General features: G+C 46.5%; 1 long non-coding RNA gene across 1 annotated transcript in view; it reads left to right on the forward strand.

The window, feature by feature from the left end:
* The window catches only part of LOC135975095 (uncharacterized), a 31,289-nt gene extending 25,782 nt beyond the window's left edge, over positions 1-5,507 (forward strand). The window contains exon 2 of the long non-coding RNA XR_010592132.1: positions 5,198-5,507. This is a non-coding gene — a long non-coding RNA (uncharacterized LOC135975095). The remainder of the gene's footprint in view (positions 1-5,197) is intronic.
* The last annotated feature ends 8,689 nt before the right edge of the window (positions 5,508-14,196 follow it).

Here is a 14,196-nt window from a genome sequence, read left to right on the forward strand (position 1 = left end):
TGTGCACTGGGTCATTCTGGAAGGCGCATCGCTTCCTGAGCTCCTTACTGAGGTGGCCTAATGTTTTGGCACCATGGGCCTGAATCAAAGTAATTTCTACTGGTGCAAATAATGATACAAGGATCCTAATTCTCATTTACCCTAAAGACACTGTATACCGCTATGGCAATGTCAAGGCCCTCGCGGGGGAGGGATAGCTCAGTGGTTTGAGCATTGGCCTTGTAAACCCAGGATTGTGAGTTCAATCCTTGAGGGGGCCACTTAGGGATCTGGGGCAAAATCAGTATTTGGTCCTGCTAGTGAAGGCAGGGGACTAGACTCAATGAGGTCCCTTCCAGTTCTAGGAGCTAGGATATCTCCATTAATTTAAATTTACATTGCCAGAGTGCTATAAAGATGCCAAGGTATAAATGAGAATCAGGCCCGTTGTTTTAAAAATCTGATCACCTTGATCTCGGATGGGATCCCCTGGGAGCAGCAAAACTGTCCAGCAGAAGGTTGCTTTGTTTGCTTGGATTAAAAATGCAAATGTTTTTAGGCTGTGAATGTAGAATGGGGAGAAAAGAAAAGATGAAAAAATATTATGCACTTCCGATTTTTAGATTAATGCTCTTCCTCATAAAAGTGAGAATGACATTTATTTGGCTGGCTGTATAATCCATGTTAACAAGACAATTAGTATATGATGAAAGTTATTATCGTCCTCGGCACGTCAAAGTCGGGGCTGCTGCCGGATTTGGAATGGAGCCTCGATTCATTTCTTATTCTCAGCAAAAGATAATATTGAATTTTTCTCCGAAGATCTTGACAGCGTGTAATTAATATTTTTCGGCATTAAATAAAATGGAGCAAAACACAGCAACCCACATTAAAAGAAAAATCAAACAAAAATGAAGATTTTTTTAAAAATATTATATTTTGAGTGAATTCCACACTTATGAAAGGTAACTGTTTGACAGCCACGGGTGACTGCAGTTCTGTTTATTGACAGAACAGGTACAGTGTTGATAATGGCAGCATAAGCTTTTTTCAAGCACCATGGTATATCTATACTAGGATATTTTTCCTAGGGTTTCTCACCGTTGCTTGGACTGGTTCAGTGCCATCAGTGCTAGCAAAGGTGGGAACCCTAGTGTAGACAAGACTCCAGGTGGCCAGTGCATCATATAACCCTACTGAGATGGAGCAGGCCTGCACAAAATAATGCTTACAATGTTAGTGGTGGTGATCTGCAGCCTGTTTCCATTGGCGACTGCTAGTGGAGTTGAGTCAATGGTAGGTGTGGTAGGAAAAAGTTAGCAAAAATTGCCCACACTAGACAAGGCCTGTATGTGCTGATATGCTGCAGGCTTCTCCTAGAAGGACTCTGCCTCCCACAATAGCTGTAAAAGGGAGGTTCAAGACCCCCTCCTCAGCTAATGAGTAATAAGCACCAAACGTTTGGCTGCCTGTGCATGAGGAACTGGATTAAGACCCTCATTTCACATGGGCTGCTGAAGTGATCTGAAGGTATGACCATGGTCAGACCCTGTCTACCAAGGCTGGATCAAACCAGCACTCTAGTAGAGAAAATATTTGAAGCATTTCTTGCATTTCTATGTCTTTCTACAGGGTTTACCACAATGGGTCCATGAATCTGATTTGGGCTTTTGGGTGCTACCACAGTACAAATAATACCTTATGGGGGAAGCTGGTAGCAACACCTCTATTTAGGTTGCCTAATGCAAGAATCTTTTATAATGGAAAGCAACTATTTTTTTGAGAAGCTTGAACATTTCTGTGGTTTGCAGCTGGCCTTTGAAATTCAGCCGGGAGGAGGCCCTCACACTAGAGAAGTGCCTTTTCTTTGTCCCATGAAATTCCATTCAGGTTTAGTGGGCTTATTAACTTTTCAAAGTTACCTTTTCTTTTCTGTTGCTTTGGCTGTTGGCAAAACCTTAGCAGCCTGCCAGAATAACTGAACATGAACATTTGAAAGAGCTAAACCCACACTGCTACCAAAGCAGTCCCAGGAACCCTAGGGGCAGACAGCACACCTGCTGCTGGAGCAAGAGTAGAAAGAGACCATACCACGTTCCCCCAATAACCCCTCGGACCCGTAGATGGCTCCAGTGTCCCATCTCTTCCTTCTGGGGGCACGACGTGAGGCAGGAACTGCCTTAAATTCAGGGTGGAGAGAGAGAACTGGGCCACTCTTCCCCCAGCTACCTCCTGGACCCAACATGCAGGTTCAGTGCCCCATCCCCCCTCCCCTTTAAGATAACAGCCCTACATTAGCTGGCAGTGGGAAGTTAGTTCTGAAGCTGAATTGCAATGCCAGTGATGGATGGTGGGAGAGTTGCTATAGGACCAAATCCTAGATTTTGGTTTTTTCCCCCTCTTCCTTTAAAAACAAACACACAAGTGTCACAGGGTAACTGGTGTCTGTTGATAGACTGAGCCCAGCGCCCCAGGACCGAAGCAGGTGAGTCCAATCCAGCTAATTAAAGAGGGGCTCTAAAGTGCTGCTAGTAGGCAGCTGGAAGGAAGGACTGGGACAGGCTGAGCTCTGGTCAGCAGACGCCACACTGGAGTGGAGCTAACCCTTGTGATGGGTCCCTGGAGCAAGGGGGTCAGGGGCTCAAGGAAACAACCCCAAAGCTGCGGCTCCAAGAGGGGAGCAGAGCGGGAGGAGGCAAGGAAGCTGTCAGGAGCAGGAGAGCCAGAGGTCCCTGGGACGGGTGGCCCTGAAGCCTGGGGGCCAGGTATTGACTTCAGACTGCCTTCTGGGTGTTTGTTAACTTTTGTTATAAAAGAATAAACCTCCTTGACTGGGAGTGCATGTTTGGAACTGGGGTGCTGCCCTCCCCCACCCCGGTGACACCAAAATATTACATAGGTTGCAAAGTCAAGCACTTGAAAGTTAAGAAATGCCAGAATTTAGATTGCATGTGCAGCCTTAATTCAGCCCTGCTGTGTGTATGCATTATGATAGTCTTTAAGTATATGAATGCATGCTATTTTTTCCAAAGGTCCTCTGCCTCATCTAGTGCTCAGGGAATGAATCAGGGCTGCGTACAGAATGGGGCTCTTGGTAGAATTCCTTCATTTGCATTGGAAGGTGTGTGGAGAACAAGGCAGGCCACTTCCGCAAGAGAGAAATGGATTTGTGAGTAAAGCAGGCAGATGCCACATAGAAGAATTCCCTGCCTCTGCCACAGAGCTCTTATGTGATGCTGGGCAAATCACTTAACCCCGGAATTTTGGCGGGTGGTCACTAATTGTGTGTGTCTCATTTTCTGGGTGCCCTGGGGCCTGAAGTGCTGAGCGCTCCCGGCTGCAACTGAAGTCAATGGGAGCTGTGGATGCCCTGCATCTTTAGCAATGTGGTCTGGAGGAATGGGCACAACACTGGGCGGAAGGAGATCCTGAGTTCTAATTCTGACTCTGCCCTTGATTCACTCTGTGTCTCATGCAAGTCAGATTGTCTGTGCTTCACCATCTGTATAAGGGGGCTAATAATTCTCACATCTCCCAGGGGAGATGTGGTGATAACGTCATTAATATCTGTGAGGCAGAATGGTGATGAACACCGCAGAATAATCCAGAGCAGGGGTTGGATTGAGTGCAGTAAATAAGGCAGGGGCCATTGTATGAGGATAAAAAGAAACAATGAACAGCTGTCTCAGTCCTTGAACACTAGCCATCCTGTGCACTGAATGAGGCAGGGATATCCAGGAAAAAACAGTGTGTAATTAAAGGCTGTATCATCATTCCTACAGATAAGGGGCTGAATTAAGGTTGCATGGACATTATAATAATTAAAGAGAGGAAAGGAGACGTTCAGCTTGGAAAAGAGATGACTAAGGGGGGATATGATAGAGGTCTATAAAATCATGACTGGTATGGAGAAAGTAAATAAGGAAGTGTTATTTACTCCTTCATGTAACACAAGAACTAGGGGCCACCAAATGAAATTAATAGGCAGCAGGTTTAAAACAAACAAAAGGAAGTATTTTTTCACACAACGCACAGTCAACCTGTGGAACTCCTTACCAGAGGATATTGTGAAGGCCAGGACGATAGCAGGGTTCAAAAAAGAACTAGATAAATTCATGGAGGATAGGTCCATCAGTGGCTATTAGCCAGGATGACAGGGATGGTGTCCCTAGCCTCTGTTTGCCAGAAGCTGGGAATGGGAGACGGGTTGGATCACTTGATGATTACCTGCTCTGTTCATTCCCTCTGGGGCACCTGGCATTGGCCACTGTCAGAAGACAGGATACTGGGCTAGATGGACCTTTGGTTTGACCCAGTATGGCTGTTCTTATGATGGGACATGTTGGTAGTGGGGACTGAAAAAACCCTGCTTACATTAGGCATGTAAATATCATTTAAAAAGTTAACCTTTTAAACGATTAAAATATTTCATTTAAATGGTTAACCGATTAAAGGGCCAGCCGGAAGGCACGGCTGAGGCCGATCTAAATGGACAGACGGCAGGGCTTGGACCAATCCAGCCGGGGATGGCATGGCTGGGGTTGGGGCTCCTCCGGCTGGGGCCAGTGTGGCTGGGGTCGCACCAGCCGGGCAGCGCTGTTCCACCCACTCTGGCCGGCGCGGGGCCACTGTGGCTGCTCCAGCCAGTGCGGGGCCAGCCCAGGGGTTAATGCTTAAGGCGGGTTAACCGGTAAGACTAATGCTTACCGGTTAGCTGGTTAACATTTTACATCCCTAACTTAAATAAAACAGATCAAATTCACCGCTGTGGTAACACCTTTGGCTTTAGGAGAGTTAATCCTGGGTGAAATTAGAACAAAAGTCTTTGACAGATAGCAAATATGGCAGGGAAATTGCTGAAAAACTTTAGAGAGGTAAAAAGATTTAAGGGTAAGTATGAAAAATGTAAGTGTTTCTGACAGCATGACAGAGACTTTTCAGAATCATATTTCAATTCCTATACGAGACAGTTTTATTCAGGAAGGTCACCAGATCTACTGTGACTTGTACATATGTTTGTGCATAGAGACAGAAATGTCACTGCAGTGTCTGTTTTTTCCGATTGAGTTCTGTATTTTACAAACCCAGTGCCCCCCAAAAATCCTTAGCTGTGGGATTGAGGGGCTGGTGTTCTTTAATTACTCCAAGGCTGGCTTATCTGGGAAAAATAAATTCCCCCAATTGGCAATCTGATGTGTCCTGTCTCTGGTTATTCCAGGCCCAGTTCTTCTGCAATGAAGTCAATTTTGCTTTAACTACAATAGGAGCAAGATTGGACCTTTGGACTGGACATTTTATAGAGAACTGTTGTCAGCCGCATGCCCAGATCAGCACTGGAAAGGGGATTAATTCCATCCATCAGTGGAGCAGACTAAATGGCTTTAACCAGCATATCCGACTGTGAGTTGTACCTATTACCGACGTGTACAGAGTGCTTTGCAGAAGTAGTGATTTCTGCATTTTCTCCTGCTGTTGAAGTACTAAAATAAAATTGCTCCCAGCTCTAAAAATAAATGATTTGTACACGGTTTATCCTGGTGTCTGGGCCTGGGCCAAGCATTGGTGTTGTTTTAATAATTATTCTGTTCTTTATCTGCTTGATCGGGCTAATGTCTGATTTTTGTCTGCTGCTAGCACATCTTCCCCCAGAATCTCAGCAAAAGACAGCCAGACTATGCAAAAATTAAGCTATTTTCCAGACATATAAATGACATGTTTTTGTGTGTGTATGGATTCACCTTTTAGGGGTATTTATTGATTGGCTCCACCTCGATCCTCCAGCAATAGGAAAAGAACCATTGCTCCACTTCCAAGAAACAAGAAGCTCATTGGGAAGAAATACCGTGGACCATCGAAACATACCACAATGGAACCAGCATTTGGGGTGAAATCTCCCAGTGGTGCAGATCCACGGGGGGTTCAATGGTGCGAGCCCTAGTGTAGACGGTGCTCTGGATGGCTGCTGGTATTTTTTTAAGCACAATGTGTGCAGGTCTTATGAGCTGGTGGTAAAAATGCCTGGAGTCCTCTTGGTGCTGTCATTCCCACGATAGTTATCATGGGTGGATCTGGATCCTTACTATAGCAGCAGTGAGGGATTTCCTCCAAACCTGCTAGTTCAAGGAGAGTTCAATAGAGAGGCAAAAACTTGAGGTGAGTTGCAGAGACTCTACAGCATGGTCTGTGACAGCAGACGCATGTGTTGTGCAGTGGGCTTCCTGCGCAGTCTCTTCAAAGGGAGAATTTCTTTTTCATCTACGTGATGAGCACACCAGGTCTCTGAGAGAATTGGAATGGGGTAAAACCCCAACAAGACTCTCTTTGGAAGCCAGAGAGCTCCTTAAAAGAGGATGGGGCTCTCTTTACCCATATCTGTACCATAGCACTGAGAGGGAAGGAGGTGGGTATGTGAGCCTACTGTGCTGGGGTATCCTCTGGGTTAGATCTATCCAACAGTCTAGTTCTCTTTTCCCACTGCCCTGTCTCTTTAAGACATTGATTGACATTATTTTCTGCTGCATTTGTTCTCTACCTTTTCTGTTCTATTTTGGATGCCCCCCCCTAGGGAGGGAGGTTGGGAACAAAGGCCCAGATTCTCAAAGGCATTTAGGCTTCCATGGATTGGTACAGGCACAGAAATCATGGATTGACTGAGCCATTTTTCAAAGAAAAATAAAACAAAGTGGGAGGGCGACTGAGGCCATAAACTTTTGCTGATGTAACACCACAGTTAGTCTGTTGTTTGTGCCGCGTGCATAAGGAGTGTTTGTGTCGATGCACAGTGCAGTGCACCATGGGTAGGCTACCCCTCGCTCCCCTGGCTCATGAAATCATTCACCAGCCATGTCCACAGCACCAAAGAAACGTTCAGCTACTGGCTCAGCCGGTGCAGAATGACAGTTGAATAGATTGAAGGGACGCTGGAGTTTCTTGCTTACAAGATTGAATCTCAGTGAAAAAAATCCCAGTGATTATAGATGCCCATTGTGTTCTGCATAATATCTGTTAAGCAAAGGGGGGAAAGTTGTCGCCAGGGTGGTGGGCTGTCTGCTGTGAGTCTGAACACCCAGACACAGCAAATATTAGAAGAGCTCAACATGGAGCTATACAGCTGGGAGGCTTTGAAACAGCACTTTAACAGTGAGCCACAGTAATTCATTATGGTTCACTCTTATCTACCTGGCCCTGCTGATGTGATGTATGGTGCTTGGTGTGCAACTATGAATATGCCACTGTTAATGCATCTATTTAATTCTGTGGTGTTTGCTATACATTTCTGATCATTACACTGTGTGTGTCACTGATCCTATGAGTTATGTCACACTGTACAATAACAAGTAAGTGGGTGTTTTCAGTTCTGCTGCAGCAGATATCATGAACTAATTAAGGTGAACTATTTTCCAAATAATAGAATTATACTGAGTAACAAAGCCAGTGTGAAAAAAGCTCTCTGCAATTTAAAAGAAAATATATTAAATTCTCTTCCATTACTTATTAAGTTTTTTAACAAGGGGAAAGAATGTTCATGGCCATTTTAGCTATCCATACACTGGCCTGTGAAAGCCACAATTGCTGTATGTGAAGCTGTGTTTGTTCTTCCTGTTCCACAGTGTGGAGTGGCTGGGGTAGGGATGCAGCCCCTGATGCCATGTGGAATGTTGAGGGTGGATGTTAGTGAGGGGCTGTAATGGAGTTCTCCATGGACTGCAAAGGGAGACAAGCCCGTGATTGATGAACCTGTCGTGCCACAAGAGTGTGCAGCATCTGTGTTTTCTGACAGAGAAGCCTTATTCTGTCCTAGTTCATCTCCCTCTCCTTTTTCTGGGCCTTTCTTCTGTCTGCTCTGTCCTTCTCCAGCCAGTCTGCAATATTCATCCTCCAGGCCCTCTGCTCACAGACCAGTGCAGCACTGGCATGCAGGATCTGGCTGAACACGTCATCCAGAGTCCTCCTTTTTCTCCTTATCTGGCTCAGGCGTTCCAGGGTGTGGAGGAGGACCCCCTCAAGGCCACAATGGCAGCAGCTACAGGTAAAACACACAGAGGTACCATTGTCAGCCTGGTCACAATGTGAAGCAAAAGTTAAGATGCTGAACTCCCCTCCTTCCCTTGCTCCCCTAAAGTTTTACACAAGATGTGCTTATTCACACTTCTGCTTCAGAGCGCTTGTGCACGGTGCCACTCTCAGCACCAGCTGTGGTGAGTCTAGCCCTCCAGGGGCAAGAGACGTGAAGAGGGAATTGCTCGGTTGCATGAAACTCGGAGTATAGGGCAATGGGACTGACTATTGGCACCATTTTCCACAGGCAGTGGTGATTTTTAGCGGATATCTCACGCCTGAGAGTAACAAAGGCACAGGGAGAATAGCTGCTGCTGGCTTCCTGAAGCCACCGGGCCTTTATGCTGCTAGCCTGTTTACTGCAATGGTGTCTGCTAAAGCTATCACTGACTGGTGTCCTACCGCGGAGGAAGAAATAAGGTTGCCATCCTTGGAAAGCTTTGGGAGAGGAATGCAGGTACCTCCACCAAAGTTCCATTAAGATCTCTCAGGAGGATTCAAGGGACATCCCAATGTACGTAAATAAACTGGTTTGCATGTCCCCCTTGCCTAACTCTACAGGGGAATGAAAAGCCGATAACAACAACTCTGCCTCTTTTTGTTGTAACACTAGCTCTTCTAGTATGAATAAATTAATGAAAAGTTGATAGCAGTGCCCTGTTGGCGGCACCACTGGTACATCATTGTAATGGGAAATATATTTACACGCTTATCTGAGGTTGCTTCCCCTGAATCAGGCTCTCCCATGCTCAACTGCCAGGAGTGGCTGGCCTGCCATGAAATCTCCAAGAGGTCCTGGCTCATGGCCAATATGTTCTGTCTACTCCAAGCCAGCGTGCATCTGGAGTGTAGCCAGCATGGTCAGCTGGGCAGTTGGACTCAATGGAGAGCTGCTAGCTGTGGTTGCCAAGCTGGACAATCAGGAAAAGGTATTTCAAAAATATGCAGGACTTTACAGGGATGTGGGCTTGTGGTCTCTGTGACTCCTGGGCAATGGAGTTCAAAATTGTGACCAGAGAGGTCAGTGTCAGGCATTGTGGGATAGCTGTTGGAGGACTGTTACGGTTGACGTAGGTGATGTGGTGTCTGCACTCGTGTTGCATTGAGCTTAGTACATCGACCATGTCGATGGGCATTTACATCGGCGGGAGACATTTAAGTGTAGACACATGCACAGCTGGGTCGATGCCAGACAGTTTACATTGACCTAACTTTGTAGCGTAGTCCAGGCCTGAATACAAAACGTCTTTGTAATTTCCTCACACAGAATTTGGAGGGAACAAGGCTAGACAAGTTATCGTATGAGAGGTAGAATTTTGGATCTAGATCAGGGCAACGGGCTCTTACAGTTTGTTGAACCCTAGAGAGTGTGCAACTGCCAAGCAGTCCGTTGGTTTTTACTGAGTTGTGTTGATCAGATTTGGATGGAAGAGAAAATGAGATAAGAAGGATGGATGCAATAATAATATCCCTATAGGTAACACTGAGGGTAAAACATTGAGCTTCACCGGGAGCTCTTTAAGTACCTGAAGATCAAAAAGGAATTCTATGAAAAGGGGAAGCCTGTACAGATAGCTAAGGGTGAGTACAAAAGACGAGCACAAGCAGATAGAGGCAAAATCAGAAAGGCTAAGGCACAAAATGAGTCCGGGCTCCAGTAGTGGGGGGTAGGAGGGCGAGATGTCCTGCTCCTCTGGCAGCTCTGGCTCAACTGAGCTGGAGGGCCGGCCTTTTATATTTCCAGTTCCTGTCCTGCCACTGTGCTTCCACTGGGGTGGCTGCGGGTATCCCAGTTCTGCCCATCGCGGTTCTCTCCCCATCCGTCAGGAAGGGAGACCAGGTCCCCTCACTACACAGATACATAACACAAGTAATATTAACAAAAAGGAGGAGGGAACACAACCCAGAATAGGGAAAAAACAGGTTAAAGAATATGCAGATAATTTAGTTGTATTGAAGTTGGCAGAGCCTGATGAAAGTCATTCTAGGGTACTTAAGGAACTAGCTGAAGCAATCTCAGAATCATTAATGATTTTCTTTGAGAACTCCTGCAGGATGAGTGAGGTCCCAGAGGACAGGAGAAAGGTACTATGTTTACCCATCTTTAAAAAGGGGAACAAAGAGGATCCATGGAATTATAGACCAGTCAACCTAACTTTGGTAACTGGAAAGATACTGGAATAAATTATTAAACAATCAGTTTATAAGCATCTAGAGGATAGTAGAGTAATAAGTAACAGCCAGCATGGATTTGTCAAGAAGAAATCATACCAAACCAGCCTAATTCCCTTCTTTTACAGGATTATAGGCCCAGTGGATGGGAGAAAGCTGTAGATATGATCTATTTTGATATTTAATAAGGCTTTTGATAGTCCTTCATGACAATCTCATAAACAAACTAGAGAAATGCGGTCTACGTTAAATTACTATAAGGTTAGTGCAAAACAGGTTGAAAAATCATACTCAGAGAGTAGTTATCAATGGTTCACTGTCAAACTGGGAGGGTGTGTCTAGTGGTGCCCCAGATGGGTCTGTCCTGGGTCTGATACTGTTCAATATTTTCATTAATGACTTGGATAATGGAGTGGAGAGTATGAATACAAAATTTGCAGATGACACCAAGCTGAGAGGGGTTCCAAGCATTTTGGAGGACAGGAATAGAATTCAAAAGGAGCTTGACAAATTGGAGAACTGGTCTGAATTCAACAAGATGAATTTCAGTAATGACAAGTGCAAAGTACTATACTTAGAAAAGAAAAATTAACTACATCGCTACAAAATGGGGAATAACTGGCTAGGCAGTAGTACTGCTGAATAGGATGTGGTGATGTTGGTGGTCACAAATTGAATATAAGCTAACAATGTGATGCAGCTGCAAAAAAAACTAATATCTTTTTGTGGTGTATACATGGGAGAAAATTATCCCGCTTTAATTGGCATTGGTGAGGCCTCAGCTGGAGTATTGTGTCCAGTTCAGGGCACTCCACTTTAAGAAAGATGTGGATAAAGTGGAGAGAGTCCAGAGGAAAGCAGCAAAAATGATAAAAGGTTTAGAAAACCTGACCTGTGAAGAAAGGTTTAAAAAGCTTGTAGGGTGACCAGACGTCCCGATTTTATCGGGACTGTCCCGATATTTGCTTCTTTGTCCCGCGTCCCGACCAATGTTCGGGACAAACATTGCACAAAAAAGAAATTTTGCCCTCCGCTCTGGTGCTCGCGCCCCCCTGCCCCGGGCTCTGCCCCCTTCTTCCCCGATTGGCTCCCACCCCAAATCCCCATCCTGGCCCCACCTCTTCCCCAACCATGCAGCATTCCTCCTCCCTCCCAGACTTGCAGCATGGCGGCACAAGCCTGGAGGGAGGGGGTGGCGGCGGTGCCTGGATCCTGGAGCTGGTGAGTCAGCTCCGGCACCCAGGCACTGGGCGGGCGGGCAAAGGGGAGCTGGCAAGGGAGGGAGACGTGGGGCTCAGCTGTGAGCCCCCCCGCCGCGCCAGAGGCCTTCTGCCCGGGCTGCTGCACCCGGGGCCGGGAGCGCAGCCTGGAGGCTGCTCCAGCCCTGCAGCCCGCGGGTTAGCGCGGTGGGTCCGGTCGGGGGCAGCGCAGAGCAGGCAGGGGCCAGGTGGGCGGCGCGGGGGCATGGGTCGAACCCCTGCTGCTGCTGGGGAGCCCCGCGCTTCTCCCTCCCGCTCGCGGCTGCGGCTCCTTCCCGGCGGGACGCACCCCACGGCCTGCCCCGCGCACATGCGGCGCACGTCCAGCTGCTCCTTCCCGGCGGGAGGGAGACTAGGCGCGGGGGACGCGCGCCGCATGTGGCCGGGGCAGCGGGACGCGCGTCCCGCCAGGAAGGAGCCACAGCCGCGAGCGGGAGGGAGAGGCGCAGGGCTCCCTGGCAGCAGCGGGGATTCGGCCCCACCCGGCTCCTGCCCGCTCCGCGCTGCCCCCGCCTGGACCCACCGTGCCCTGCATATGCCCGTGGCAGGCTGGGGGACAGGAGGCTCCACGGGGAAGGCAGCGCGCGGGGCCGGGGCCTGCTAATGCCCCAGGCCCCTTTAAAACTCTTTTTTTTGCTCCGCCCCCCTTTTGCTCCGCCCCCTTTTTTGCTCCGCCCCATCCCGATATTTTATACTGCTAATCTGGTCACCCTAAAAGCTTGGCATGTTTAATCTTGATGAAAAAAGAGTGATGGGGTGGGGGGGAGGAGAGGGAGGGAGGAAGAGACCAGATAAGTCTTCAGATATGTTAAGGGTGGTTATAAAGACGACAGGGATCAATTGTTCTCCATGTCCACTGTAGGTAGGACAAGAAGTAATTGGTATAAGCTGCAGGAAAGGAGATTTAGGTTAGATATCAGAAAATACTTCTTAACTATAGGGATAGTTAAGTACTTAAATAGGCTTCAAAGGAAGGTCATGGAATCCCTGCCATGGCAGGTTTTTAAGAACCAGTTAAACAGACACCTGTTAGATCTATACTATGTCCTGCCTCATCATAAATCTGCCTCTCCAGTAAGCTCTGGCCCAAAGAGCTGCCTCCTTTGCTTTCTCCTAGGAGAACACTCTTCCTTCTGGCTTTCTGCCTCTTGCACACCGCCTGCCGCTGACATCACAGCCCCTTCATTTGCAAAGAGGAAAACCCATTGGCCCATCCAGATTAGCTCTGCCCTGCCCCGTGGCCTAGTACCTCAAGTGATAGTAAAAACAGCTGGGGGCTGTGAGGCTAATAAAGGGGCTTGATTGTTCCTTCTGTGGAGCCATAAAGAATGCTTGGTACCCATTGGCTTTAAGGGAGCTTGTGATTTTATTTGGGTCCAATACTCGCATGAGGGCAACGGTTAATGCCATGTATATATTTGAAAAATATGGTCTGGTCCTTCTACTAACACTGCCAAGAAGAGGGGGCAGTTTGTTCCAATTGTGCTGGAGACTTTGTTGGTGTACGGTGAATGGTACCGAGCAGCCATAGCCCAGGAAAAAGAGCCTGCTCTGTGAAATGAAGAGCCAATGCAGTTACAAGAGGTAAGAGGAAATATTCATTTATTAAATGCAAACTCACTGCTGCTGGAAATTACTGAGGCAAATGGATAAATAAAATGGAAAAAAAAAAAGGAAAAAGGGGTTAAGTATGACTTAGAATATCTGCTGCCATCAAACATCTCTGAGGTAAAATTTACAAGAGCTTTTTATCCTTATGTTCAGGTCATTAACTACTACTTTGTGTCAGAAAACAACCTCCCTGCATGGCCCAGAATTATACAGTTAGGTGCACTGTTGCGGTTTTGTGCCTTTCTTCTAAAACATTCACAATTGACCATTGTCAGGGATAGGATAGTGAGCTGGCAATTTCTTTGTCCTACAGGATCTCCTCTGAGATCCTTTGTTCATAATACATAGGCCACCGACCAGCTTTTGATTGTAGCAACATTCAGTCATTACCAGGCTGAATTTGTATGAGTGACATAAAGGTGAAATGCTTTATAGACCATTGTTTTGCTTCTAAGACATCCAGTCCCATATTAATAAATTAATAGTCCATTGTTCTTGTACATTATTACGCAGCAATAAGCCATGACATCTTCCCTTCCCTCTTTTTAACAAAGTAACTTTGTTTGAAACTGCAGCAGTCTCCTGAGTTACTAACTCCATCCCTGTGTTTAATAAAGGAGGTGTTGCTTGGTTATAGACAGTGAAATACAATTTTCAGATGTTGCTGCTACTATCAGCAGGGTGTAATAGAAACTCATTATAGTTCACATGTCTAATTTAATTACATTTTCCTCAAGAACGTTACGCTGGCTCAGCATGAAGTGGGACTCATCTACATATATTCAGACTCAGGCTTATCAAAACTCATTAATATCTACAGTGAAATCATTTTAGAAAGTCAGGGAAGGCACTAGGTTCCTTCTGTCAGCTAAGCCATTTGCCAGCCAGTGGGTGAGTTTTATACAACATGGATCTGGCCACAACATGGTGGGAAATTAACCAGATCTTGGATTTAGTATAAAGAAGTATGGAGTAGAATCTAGCTTTCTGATTGTAATTCTTCTTGAATGATAATTATGACTTGGGTCTAGTGTTTTCTCTCTTGATCAAATCCCGAAGGCCCTGCTTGGCTTACCCTCGGTCTTTCCCCAAACAGAATGTTCATTGACTTCAGAGA

The sequence above is a fragment of the Chrysemys picta genome, chromosome 13, assembly GCF_011386835.1.
Source record: "Chrysemys picta bellii isolate R12L10 chromosome 13, ASM1138683v2, whole genome shotgun sequence".
NCBI classification, from domain to species: domain Eukaryota; kingdom Metazoa; phylum Chordata; order Testudines; family Emydidae; genus Chrysemys; species Chrysemys picta.